This window comes from Sorex fumeus, unplaced genomic scaffold (assembly GCF_029834395.1).
Source record: "Sorex fumeus unplaced genomic scaffold, SorFum_2.1 ptg000020l, whole genome shotgun sequence".
In the NCBI taxonomy this organism is placed as follows: Eukaryota; Metazoa; Chordata; class Mammalia; order Eulipotyphla; family Soricidae; genus Sorex; species Sorex fumeus.
In genome coordinates, this window is record NW_026606077.1 from 20,968,805 (window position 1) to 20,980,809 (window position 12,005).

Consider the following 12,005-nt stretch of genomic DNA (forward strand, 5'->3'; position numbering starts at 1 on the left):
GAGTGGCTGCAGGGAGAGAGGGGGATTGATTGATTGAAGGCTGCTGCAGATTGATGAGTTGACTGAAGGAGAAACAGCAGAGAGAGAGATAGAGGAGACGGATACACCAGGAAGAAAGAATTGTGTGGTTAGAGAGAGGGAGACACAGAGAGAGAGAGGGCTGGAAAGAGCCCGGAGAGACGAGAGACTGAATAAACAGCAACTAATCAACAACCAGCTTGGCCCTCGTTCTTCTTTCGTCTGTCCAACGCAATAGCTGTGGGGAAGCGGCTCGAAAGCACCAAATGCAAGTGGCGAGAGGGAGCCGCCTGGAGAGCCTGAGAACATCCTCTCACGTGTAATCCCCGTGCGTGTGAGGGGCTCACACAGCCCTGCAGAGGGGGATTTACACAGTCTGCACACAAGTGTGTGGGGATTTCTCTACAGACATGGGCGTCCCAAAAACGTTTTTCACAAAATATTAAAAGTAAAACTTAAGAGAAAAACAGCTAATAATGTAAACCTTAAAAAAAAAAACTCCAATTAAATCCAAACTGCAACAACCAAACTCTATAATGTGCCTGTCCCAGGGCAGCCAGGGCAGGGGCAAAGAGAACTTGGGCACTGGTGGAGGGAAGGCGGCCCTGGGGGTAGGATGGGTGTTGGGAAAATATGAGGCTAAAGCTCAGCTTTGTAGACCTGTCAGTAATATCAGTAACTGTGTAAATTACGGGTCATTGATAAAGTAAAACAGAAAAAAAAGTTGTAAAAGCTCAAAAAAAGCTGACAATGCTTAAGTATGCCAGTTCAACTGCAATCTTAGAATGTTTTAATAAAACAAGTGAGGAATTAGAAAAAAAACTTTAATTAGAAAAATGTTCTCCCGTTGTTCATCGATTTGCTTGAGCAGGCACCAGTAATATCTCACAACAAATTGTGAGACTTGTAGTTACTGTTTTTGGCATATTGAATACGTCACGGGGATCTTGCCAGGCTTTGCCGTGTGGAGCAGATACTCTCGGTAGCTTGCCGGGCTCTCCAAGAGGGGTGGAGGAATCGAACCAGGGTAGGCCATGTCAGCCACGTGGAAGGCAAACACCTTACTCACTGTGCGATCGCTCCAGCCCGTCAGAAAAATGAAGAAAGAAAAATCAAGGCCTACAAGAATAGACTATACGGTGATGATTAAAAAAATTCTTAACAACAAAACAATTTTATAGGAGCAAATGAAATTTATGACATCACTTACTAAATAGTGTTTCCTCGGGCCTTTAGACTGCACTCAAATTACTTCAAGTTGCCTAACCAACCACAGGGCCTACTTCTCCAGAAACAGTTGACCAAGATAAAAATCACAAGCTGTTTCCTAAGGAAATTCCCTCTTTAGCAACCTCTGCTCATCTTTTCCTCAATTTATCTACAGATCTGAACTCCGAGTCTCAGTTTCAGGGAAATTTCCCACATCCATACCTCTCTTATCTGAAAACAGTGTAAAAAAATGTCTGCTGACATCTAACACCTATCACCCTATTTCAAGATTATTTGTGGTCCACTTTCGATTTTTTTTTTTTTTTTGGTGCTGAGGCTCCAACCAGGCAAGGAAGAGTCTTCTACAAGTGATGAACGCTTACAAAACAAAAATAAACCAACTGACTGTTGTAATTAATCTAAGAAAGAGAACCACTTAAAACAGCATATAAAAGAGAGGAAAAAAGAAAAGTGCTTGTCATAGAGGCAAGCTGGGGTCCTGGGGGTGGGGTACCCAGAGGGAAACTGGGGACACTGGTGGTGGGAAATGTACACTGGTGAAGGGATGGGTGTTGGAACATTGTATGACTGAAACCAAATTATGAACAACTTTGTATCTCATGTACCTATTTCAATTAAAAAATAGCATATAAAAAACAGGATCAGTAAGGCACTAATATTGAAAAATACAAATTATTGCTGAGCGAATACAAAGAAGTAATCAATAAAGCAATGTATCATGTTTATGAAATGGGAGAAATGATAGTATTTCAGTTCTCCCCAAACTGAACTATATAGGTTTAACTCAATTCCAAATAAAATGCAGATTTTTTTTTTTTTTTTGGTCACTAGAAAATGTTACATTATACACAGTGCTTTCAGCATGGGGACTAGAGCAATAGCACAGTGGTAGGGCGTTTGCCTTGCACGCAGCCAACATGGCCGACCCGAGTTCGATTCCTCGGCCCCTCTCGGAGAGCCCAGCAAGCTACCGAGAGTATCTCGCCCGCACGGCAGAGCCTGGCAAGCTACCCGTGATGTATTTGATATGCCAAACACAGTAACAACAAAGTCTCCAATGGAGACGTTACTGGGCCCGCTTGAGCAAATCGATGAACAATGGGAGGACAGTGACAGTGACAAGTTTCAGCATTAGTAAAAGCTTGTAATAAAATCTCCATAATGTAATAAAATTACCTGAATACACATAGCACACATTCAATACAAATGAAACATTAATTCATTATTGTAAAAGTATAAAATCCCTTTGCAAGTTAGGACTAAATAGAACTTCCAAGAAGCATTTTGTCTAAATTGTCTGATAAACTATTCTAAAATCTGAAGAAAGAAAGAAATAAAGAAAGAGAAAGAGAGAAAGAGAAAGGAAGAAGGAAGGAAGGAAGGAAGGAAGGAAAGAAAGAAAGAAAGAAAGAAAGAAAGAAAGAAAGAAAGAGAGAGAGAAAGAAATGAGATTAGAAATGCAAAGTTCCAAAGCAACCTTGAGAATTGGCAGACTCACGCTACAAAACTTACAGACTAGGTATCGAAAACTGCGCTCCAGCACACAGAACAGCAGAGACAAATGGAACACAAATGAAGAACCTATAAATAAATCCAGTTAGACAACCATTTTACTTTTAACAATCATCCCTTGACAACAATGTTAAAATCCAACCCAACAGGGGAAAAAGTCTGTCTTCGATAAAAGATGGCGAGACAATCAAGCATTAAAAATAGAACCTCATCCCACAGTCCACAGCCACTGCCATGTAAATTCATCACCAGCCCAGCCTTACAGACTCACAACTAAATCTCCAAGGAGAGGCACACCAAGCCGCTAAAACTCATGGCACACTGGTCTTTGAGCTGAAAACACTGGGGCGCCCTCCAGAGGGGGTGAGCTAAGTTCCCACCATGCAAAAGCCCCACCAGCTGCACCCATACCCCACAGTCACAGTCATGTAAACTCACCCACTGGTCCAGTTCTACAGAGCTTGGAAATCTCAACACCTCCAAATTCTACAATACTGACAACCCAGTAGGAGCACACCAAACTAGATAGGAAAATAATATAGGAACCAATTAAGCTCAATAAATAATAAACGATAACACAGATGGTTCCACTAGCAAGGAACAGTCTATAAACCCACAGATAAGAATTAACTCCAGGTTGAGGTAAAACAATTTTCACATATTTTCTTTTAATTAAGTACTTAAAAAATAATTCCGTGCTCGCTTCGGCAGCACATATACTAAAAATTGGAATGATACAGAGAAGATTAGCATGGCCCCTGCTCAAGGATGACACGCAAATTCGTGAAGCGTTCCATATTTTTTGGACTGAACATGTTTGCCACTCAAAGCCTCTTTTGCAGACCACAACACCCAAAAGGAGAGAGAGAACACAAGGGATCGCCCTGCCACAGAGGCAGGGTGGGATGGGAGGGATGGGGGTGGGAGGGATATTATCCATGGTGGTGGAAAATGGGCACTGGTGGAGGGATGGGTATTTGATCATTGTATAACCCAAACCCAAGCACAAAAAATTGTAAATCTACAACTGTACCTCATGGTGTTTAAAAAAAAAATTTCGGAATTTCAAAATCACGTGGCCCTACTGCAGCCACGCGACATCATGTTATTCATAACCAGAAATAGAACACAAACTGTCTACTGTTGCCTTTTCAGCAGATCTGAGTGTTGGGGTAAAATCTCAAATAATAATAGTGGGTTTGGTGTCAAAATATTGAATGTGATAAAAGTAGAGAGAGAGTAATGTGGAAATCATCTGCCCCACATGTAGGGGGAGGGTGTGGGATGGGGGTATACTGGGGTTTTTGGTAGTGGAGAATGGGCACTGGTGAAGGTATGGGTGTTTCATTGTATGACCGAGACTTAGACCCGAAAGCTTTGTAACTGCTCTCACGGTGATTCAATAAATAAAATTATAAAAAAAAATAATAATTCCATTAGCCAATTAGTTGTAATAAGCAACATAAAACAAATTATTTTGTGATTGCTAAGGGGGCAGGTGAGGGGGTTGGGGTGGGAAACTGGGGCCTTGGAGGAGGCAAGGTCACACTGGTGGTGGGGCTGATGCTTAGACTGAATGCCAAAACAACTGGATTAGGAACAACCCTGACACTAGGGTGTGCAGCACTGCACTGTAGCACTGTCCTCCCACTGTTCATCGATTTGCTCATGTGGGCACCAGTAATGTCTCCATTGTGAGACTTGTTACTGTTTTCGGCATATCAAATATGTCATGGGTAGCTTGCCAGGCTTTGACGTGCGGGCAGGATATTCTCGGTAGCTTGCTGAAAGAGGCGGAGGAATCCAACCCAGGTTGGCCGCATGTAAGGCAAACGCCCTACCCACTGTGCTATCACTACAGCCCACTACAGCTATGTAAATAAAGTAAAATAAATAAATATAGCTATTCACATCATCCATACCTATTTTATTAATTGTGGTATTTCTACACAGTGGAATACTACTAAGGTATAAAAAAGATGAAATTATACAAAAAAAATGAATCTCAAACCTTAAACACTAAAACTAAGCATATAAAACTTAGAGGAATATGTAGTAAAATGAGTTCACGCTTTTCACAGATACAATCTTTTTAGAGAGGACACATGTTAGTCATAATCAATGAAACAAACAACAACAACAAAACTGTAAGCAGGCTCAAAGGGCTTCCCTTTCAGAATGGATAATAACAATACAGTTGGAACTTATGTTAAAAAAATAAGATCTCAGAAACACTGTAAAAATGAGAGATGGACTATAAGTTCTTTACATTAAAAACAATCATATAAAACATGGAAGCAAAAATACTATTGGGAAATATCAACAGTCTGTATGTAACTGATAAGAATGAGCAATTCAGGAAAGGTTCATCAATGGGCACTATAAATTATTAAAGTTTGTGAAGCATTGTATTATATCAATTTTCTGTGCCACGTGCACCAACTCATACAAAGAGCATCACTAACAGTGCGTCATGTCTTCAATGTGCTGAAAGAAGAAATACACAACAGCAATAATGAAACATCAGTGTCAAAAACGTTTAACCTGAACTTATTTATGAATAAATGCCAAACGAAGCACAGTCTATAGAAAATTTTATAAGACAACAGCTGTAGACTCTTCAAAGAAGCCAATGTTACAACATAAACAAGAAGAAAAAGTAGTACAGACATGTTTCAAATGCTAAAGGAATACAGCTAGCTAACATAAGGCAGAAGCCTAGCCTGAATCTTAAATTTCAAAAAAATGAAAACCCCGGGACAACTGAAGGACAACGAAGGAACTAAATACAATTTAGAATTTTAATTGTGTACAGGACTGGCCTTATTCTCGGGAGTTGAATGTTCCTACATTGAGCTTAAGTATCATGATAATGTAGGTGACACACAAATAGTTTGGGAATAAAGCCTTAAAAAAGCAAAGATGCCCTTGAATGAACTGACTTATTTATCTATCTATACATGCATCCATCCATTCAGTCTATAAGAAACATATATACAATATAAATTCAGTCAAATATAATAGGTATGTAATATACATATGGCACACATATATAAACAACACACATTTTCAGTGCAATAAAAACTATCGCACTACATAACGTTTACTATAAGAATGAGCTGCCTTTAAAAGCACAAAGTGAAGGGCCAGAATCATCCTAAAAATCTCTCTGAAATCATCCCATGAAATAGAAAGCACCTGGATTTTGAGCACATATCTTTGTAAGTAATTCTAATGTACACATAAAATAAGACTAAATGACAGCGTGGGGGGCACTCTGGTGGAAGGCTGGCGTTGGAACATTGTCTGCATAAAATTCTATCATTAATAGTATTGTAAACCACAGTACCTAAAATAAAGACTTTTAAAAAAGAAAGACAGCACAGCATGTAGGGTGCTCATCACATAGTACTTTCCCGAGTACCTTCAGGAATGATCCCTGAACACAAAGCAGGATTAAGCCCTGAGCACCACTGGGTGTGGCCCCAAACAAACAAAAATATAGTAAATGGTAAATGGAAAACATATATGTGTGTATGTATATATATATATATATATATATATATATATATATCTTTTACATACATAGGTAAAAATGAAAGTCTCTCAGTATCCAAATAATTCTTCCTTTAATGTAGCTATCAAATTACCTAAACACAAATGAGGACTGGTTGAAGACATTCTAGAGTAAATGTAGTCAGGCATTATTCTATATGATTTTTCGATCTAACACCAAATAGCTAATATTGGTGTACTTGTTGTTTTCCTCCTAAGGCTTAGAGAAGACAGTGCAGTATCCTCCATTAAACAGTTTGGGGTCTAGAGGTTGCTCCATCTTCCGTGAGAAGTGTAAAAGTCCACACTTTGTTGCGAGCTATTTATTTGGGGGCCACCCCCAGCTGGACTTGGGGCTCAGCACTGACATCCTCCCTGGTCATGCCTGGGGGAGCCATGGCTGCTGGTGGTCAAACCTGGCCTCCTGCACGCAAACCATGCTTGCCAAGCTATCTCTCCAGCCTAATTTTGAATTTCAAAAACCCAAACTTGTGAGATCAGAGAGGTACCTCAGTAGACTGGAGCAATTGCTTTGCATGCAGGAGACCCAAGTCTGACCAAAGATGAATCTGGCACTGAATGGTCCCCTGAGCACAGAGCTATGAGCAGCCCCTGAGTACTACTGGGGGTGATGGTTGCCTCAACTGAAAAAAAAAAAATCTGGACTTAACTTGTCCGACTTACATTTTCCATACATTACTACTCTTTGTCTCTCCGAAACACAGAGAAATTACTACAGAACATCATCTCCCCATGCCCCGGGCTCTCCTCACGCTCCACTATTCAAGGACTGACCCAGGACACTCCACCTACATCTCAACTCTATTTCCCTCTGTCTTTTTCCACTAAAAATTTACAATATCCAAGAACACAGCAAATATCTCTACATATTTTTGAGAGGGACGAGATATTGGGGGCCATACTTAGCTGTGCTCAAGGACCAGGTCAGTGCTTGAGGAACCAGACATGGTGCCAGGGATCGGCTCAGGGAAGCAAGTGCCTCGAGACCTGTGCTGTCTCTCCAGCCCCATCTCCCCCATCTCCACATATGTTTTCTGTGGTTTTATTCTGATAGTGATTTTCTATGTCTTATTTTCTAATATTGTTTATAGTCACTTGGGATGCAATGGCAGCTTTGATTCCATCCTGATAAATTGACTAGACTCACTCTTTGGGGCTATGCATTTTGCCCTCTTACCCACTTCTCCGCCCCACCCCCACCCCCCCCCCCCACACACACATACACACAGCATTCAAGGTTCTTTATTAATGACCTATGTTATTTCTTGCAATCTCATCCCACCCAGTAATTTGTTAAATATGAGCAGAGGAGACTGTATGTGCATAAATAAAATTTAACTCTCAACTATCTGCTTCAGTTCAATACTTTTAGAAATTGTTTTCAAAGGTGTGGAAAAACTTAAAGTAAACAAAATACTGTGAGCCTTTAAATCACTCACACCTCAAAAAAACTAAGCCAAATTGATTTCTCCAACATTTTAATTTCTATCTGGTGTGTTTCTATTCTAGCAATATTTAAAATGTTGGTGAACTTTTCCTTGACATATAACATAGAGAGGAATGCTAAGATTTAACAGTAATCTCAAAATGCTAAGATTTTAAGATTTAAGGATAACTGAACAAACATGGATTTTCATAATTTTTGAGGCAAATCACAAACATAATAAGAAACCGAATTTAGATGCAAATTAGATTTAAGAATCATACTTGACAACTTCTGAAAATTCAAACTCTGCCAAGAGTATATTATATCTACTGAACTCCACAAATATGATTCTAAGTAGCAATTATATTCAGAAAAACAGGGCATAATTCATTATGTTCCATTGTGTTTGGAACAAGCTTCATTGGGAATTTGAATATAGCCATCCATAGATCTGTCTATACATTTTGAATACATTTAAACATAGTACATATATATTATACATAATATGTATGTATACACACCAGCATATCTACTTGCTATATAGCAAATGGAGTCAAGGTGACTTTGCATTCCGGAGAAATATATAAATTACCTCTTCTGTCCCTTTCTGTGAGCACTTGGGATATGGTACTGAGCGAAAGTGCAAACAGTTTCCACTTGCTAGATAAGGGGCTAGTGGATAAACAAAGGGACATGAAGTCAGAGGGGATGGAAGGTGCGCTGAGAGGGTAGAGAGGGCAAACACTTGCAGGGAAGGGGGAGCTCTGAGGAAAGTCTTCAGGCTGAACAAAGCCAGAGGGCAGGGGAAAGAAAGAACGGGCTGGCAATGCAGGGCACCAAGCCCAGCAGAGAGAGCCAAGAGCAATAGCCCAGGCCACAGGGGCCTCTCCGAGTGGGGTGGGGACTGGGTCAGGGGCCTCTCTGACCCTGACCCTTTGACAATAACTCAGGGGACATGTTACTCAGAAGATGAGAGCCCAGGTTAGGGTCAGGGGCACCCACCCAAACACAGCCCTGCAGGGTGGCCGCTGGCACCCATGCCCCATGCCCTGGCCTGACCCCAGTGTCGGGACTGAGCCTCATGGAGAAACTAACCGGCTGAAACATCAGGTAGTGGGTCCTGTGGCTGAAGCGCCAGTCCTCCTTGGAGTCGGGGTGGGCTCCCCCCAATTCCCTAGACTTTGGGTGCCCCGGTCACACCCATGAGCCATCTCCCCACCATGTAAGCTCACCAGGAAAGCATCAAGCCTGCGACATCTCCAAACTCAACAGCATGACAACCCATGACCCCAGAGGGGGCCATGGATGGAAACAATAACACTAACAAAAACAGCAACACAGAAGCTGTGACAAGTTACTGTAACAACATTTTAGTAATCCCATAGATAAGGACTTAATATCCAATGGTGGGATACAACAATTTTCACTAATATTCTTGGAAGAAAATATTTTTTGATCACTCTGTTTGCTATTGAGTGGTAACAAGTAATATAAAATAAATTACTGTGGGCCTGCTACAGGGTCAGCCTTGCGGGTGGTTGGGAAAATAGACACAATGGTGGAGGAAAGGTGATGGTGGTGGTGGGACCGGGGTCAGAATACTGAATGCCTGTAACAAGTCACCATGAACAACTTTGTAAACCACAGTGTTTAAATAAAGTGTGTGTGTGTGGGGAGGGGGGAGGGGGAAGTTCTGTACCAGAAACCAGGAGGAAGATCAGAAATATGGTACTTACAAATTACAATATGACATGGTGGCTGGGATTAGGGAAGCTGTTTAGTCTGCCAGGGGATCTTGTAATTGATCAAGATATATTTAAGGGAATGGGGGAAGGGCCTTGGTTTCTAAAACAGAATTGTTACATTAGACCTGCACTGATTATCTTTGTAAAGAAATAAACTTTAGTCCTGTTGAGATTTTTTTAAATCATTAGTCATTGGAGAAAATACTTAAAGGCTGTGTAAGAATCCCTAAAAGATCTATTTTCTTATACTGCTGTTCCACATTAACTTACATGGAGTCATGGAGTGACTCTCTCTCTCTCTCTCTCTCTCTCTCTCTCTGTCTCTCTCTTTCTCTCTCTCTCTCTCTCTATATATATATATCTGTGTGTTTATCAGACAAGAGTAAAGAGTGAAAAAGTATTATCTTTGTTATTGAAGAGGTTTGTGGGAAATGAACTCTGGGACAAAGATTAATCCATTTTGACTTTGATGTTGATGCTGCACAAGGTTGAATTACATTCTGATACATTAAGTAATACTTCACTAGATGACTTTATATAATTTAAGAGCCCTATAATAACTGATCCTCTGGGTAGTCACCATATTTGTGCAGACATCTGAGGGATTGCAGATTGCAGCAGTACAGACAGCACCAACATCTGGAGAAAGGGACTGGTAATCCAGATTCTGCTCAGCTCCATCATCACTGTCTCAAAATCAGTAGACCCAGAATAGGATCCAAGAAGCTCAGCAAGTTCCTAAATTATGCTCATACACATATGCCTGGAACCACACTTTGAGTATGGTTTTAAAAATATGTTACTAGAGACCAAACTATTTGTGTGGATTGTTTTCTGCACAGGTTGCAGTGCTGACTAAGTGAATGTAATGAACTAATAATGCAACACCAGGACAAAATAAAATTCAGTCTGCCTTGCTACAGAAAAAAAAAAAGCATTAGTGTTGAGAAAGGTTGGTTTCAAACACAGAATAAATGCATCTGGGGATAGGTTAGATCTGAGGTATGGAATGAAGGGATGCCCAGGGAAATCGAAGCTTGGAGCACGATTAACATAAATGGGGAAGACATAGGAGCTTTGAGGGAACTATAAACTCAGCCTGGATGCATATCGTATTAACATCTAAGAGAAGAGAAACGTGGTTGGATATACAACAGGCATTCAGGGGAAAGATCTGACTTAGAAATAGAAATTTGGAAGTCAAAAGCATACAGATTAAAATTAAACTACAGAAATGAGATTTCCCTTTTTCTCCATAAAAGTTGAGGGAAAAGAGGATAAGGAGCATTTGTTGAAAGAAAACAATTGCCATGAAGAGCCCCGGCAGGCACCACAACACCAGAGAATTCTCCAGACCCCATACCGAGCCGATATCACCAGGACACCCCAGATGGAGCAGGTGCAGTCTCCCCACCTTCTCCAGATGGAATCCTGGTAACCATGAGTTTCCACAAGCATGGCGCCGGTATGTGGGTATCAGGACTATTTCTCTGAAGATCTTTCCTTATATGCAAAGTGAGCAATGGAAAATAAATGATCTAGCATCTGCCCCTGGAAGGCAGGCTTGAATGGTGGTGGGAATAGCCGAGCAAAATATAATGTCCAAAACTAGAGAGAGAGTATCTAAGCAATTGTCTGCTTAGGGTAAAGACTGGGATGGAAGTGTGTGTGGGTGGAGGGGAGGGGGCTAATGGGGATACTGGTGGTAGAAAGCTTGCACTGGTGGAGGAAATGGGTGATCGATCACGGTATAGCTGAATATCAAACATGAAATCTTTGTAACTGCATCTCACGGTGGTTCAATAAAAAATTTGAAAAAAAAAAAAAAGAAAGAAAACAATTGTGAGGTGGGCTCTCTCTGTAAGGCCACAGAGTTCCTAATTTAAATGACCAGCACAGAACACCTAAAAACTGTAACCCTGGACATGTCAAGATCCCGAAAGGTAATGCAAGAGATGGGTGCTCTCACCGAGGACACAGATACACAAAAACACCAGGAAAGGCCAGAAAGGCAACAGAAATCAGCTATACTCTGGACAGTCACAAAGGTTCAGAGGGCGCCAAGTCATCCGGACACACAGAGGGTATCAAACAATGTCCGTCTCTGACTCCACGATGGTGGACTGGCAGCATGGCGGCATGCTGGAGGTGGCATTGCTCATCATCCCCCGAAGGGATTACTACCCTGAGGGTCCAGGCATCACCAGCCACGCATGCCACACAAGTGACCAAAAGAAACTCCCTGGGCAATAGCAGGGAGAGCATCTACCTTATACGCAGCTCACCCAAGTTCTATGCCCAGCCCCACTAGGAATGATCCCTGAGCACAGAGTCAGGAGTCAGCCCTGAGCACTGTGCAGTGGGGTCCAAGACAAACAATCCCTAAAGCCACATGTCTCAATCTTTTTCTGATGACTTTGGACCTTGTTTCCTTCTCATCCCACCACTTGTTCCCCTCATGACATGCCTTGGTCTCCCATCTAGTTCATCACCTGTGC

The 12,005-nt window shown here is 41.4% G+C and overlaps 1 non-coding gene across 1 annotated transcript; it reads left to right on the forward strand.

Annotated features, from left to right (window-relative positions):
• Positions 1-3,455: 3,455 nt before the first annotated feature.
• Positions 3,456-3,563, forward strand: LOC130022751 (U6 spliceosomal RNA). Its single transcript, XR_008792290.1, has one exon. It is a non-coding gene; the product is annotated as a U6 spliceosomal RNA (small nuclear RNA).
• The last annotated feature ends 8,442 nt before the right edge of the window (positions 3,564-12,005 follow it).